A 1,844-nucleotide genomic window follows, 5' to 3' on the forward strand; every position below is an offset into this window, starting at 1 on the left:
AGCAGTTCCATCCTTGGCGGGATCATTAGGGATCCCAAGAGTGTTCAGTATCCCACTGCCTATAGCCTCACGTTCCAGGAGGAGGTGCAGTGTGGTAGTTGGAGCAGGACATCCACAGCCAGCGTGCCTGGGGCTCAGCTCCTCGCTCTGCCTGGGGCGAGTCCATGGTGCTCATCTATGCCACAGCCACTGGGGCACGGGAGCAGCTGAGGGGCCATCGTGTGACCGCTGCATTTGCACATGGCAGGGTGCTGGTCTCTCGGTGCTGTGCAGTCTTGCCTTGTCTAATGATCAGCAGGAGTCCACAGCCAGGCAGCTGGGTTTTGTTTTAGCATTCCTCCATGGCCCATTTCTGCACCTCACGCAGAGCATCCTTCTGGTCCCTCTGGAGAGCAGACACCGTCCTCAGGTCATCTTCCTTTTTGAAGCATCCCAGAAAGGCGAGATGGTTTTAAAGACTGAAAAGCTGCTTTAAATTCGGTTACTTGCAAACAAAAATTGAATGCTAGATAAGCTTTAAAGCCTTCCGTTGGTTCTTCTTAGCAATAAAAGCTTGACTGCCCTATCTTGTCTTAGAAGCGTTCAGTGAGCGTGTACCAATAGGTTTGTTTCTAGCTTTGCCTTTAACCTTTTGTACGAAAATAAAGCTGCAGGTCTAAAACACACTTGACTGTTTTTCTGCGGCACAACCGAAGTCCTGTGCAATAGGAAGTTTCGTGCTCTTCTTATCATGATTAAAAAGTAGTTCTTAGAGTCATAGAATGGTTTGGTTGGAAGCGACCTTAAAGACCATCTAGTTCCAACCCCCCTGCCATGGGCAGGGACACCTTCCACCAGACCAGGTTGCTCAAAGCCCCATCCAACCTGGCCTTGAACACTTCCAGGGATGGGGCAGCCACAGCTTCTCTGGGCAGCCTGTTCCAGTGCCTCACCACCCTCACTGTGAAGTATTTCTTCCCAATATCTAATCTAAATCTTTCTTCTTCTAGTTTAAAGCCATTACCCCTTGTCCTGTCACTACCTAACCTTGTAAACAGTCCCACCCCAGCTTTCTTGTAGGCCCCTTTAGGTACTGGAAGGCTGCTGTAAGGTCTCCCCAGAGCCTTCTCTTCTCCAGGCTGAACAACTCCAGCTCTCTCAGCCTGTCTTCATTGGAGAGGTGCTGCAGCCCTCGGATCATCTTTGTGCCCTCCTCTGGACTTGCTCCAACAGGTCCGTGTCCTTCTGGTGTTGGGGGCCCTGAGCTGAACACAGTTGATGTATATCTGTTGGGCAGTTAAATGTGGTGCCCCACATAGCTTATTGCTGTGATTATCCCACATCTGTCCTGTGCAAGGGATGCAAATAAATGGGCCATCATGCAAACCAGATTTTTAAAAAAGATCATCATCACTGTGGCCGAGGTTGGTTTGGAAGGAGCCAGGAACTGCTTGTGCTGTGAAGGAGTGGGCTTCAGGCACGAGCACTCTGTTCCCTAAATAAATCCTGTCTCGGCTGGCCTGGCTGGTGGGTGCAAGCTCCTGCGCAGGTCTCTGTCAGAGGAGGTGCACAAGGGTCTTAACCCACTTTCAGCCCTGCTTTTTTTACACTGAGCCAGTGTGCGCCTGTGTGCGTGTGTGTGCATCTGTGTGATGTGCACGTGCGAGAGAGCGGGATGGGGACCTAATTATGGCTTAACCTAATAACAGCACACGCAGTGTATGGCAGGAGGTTCCTGGGCTCCTTCCCCTGTACCCATGAATGAACATTTACCTTTACTGAGGGAGAGGCTCTCCTCCCTCTGAGGTAAGGGGAACAGCAGGCTGCAATGCGGGCTGCAGCCCTAACCCTACCCTCTTTGATTT

The sequence above is a fragment of the Cariama cristata genome, unplaced genomic scaffold, assembly GCF_000690535.1.
Source record: "Cariama cristata isolate BGI_N322 unplaced genomic scaffold, ASM69053v1 scaffold8835, whole genome shotgun sequence".
In the NCBI taxonomy this organism is placed as follows: domain Eukaryota; kingdom Metazoa; phylum Chordata; class Aves; order Cariamiformes; family Cariamidae; genus Cariama; species Cariama cristata.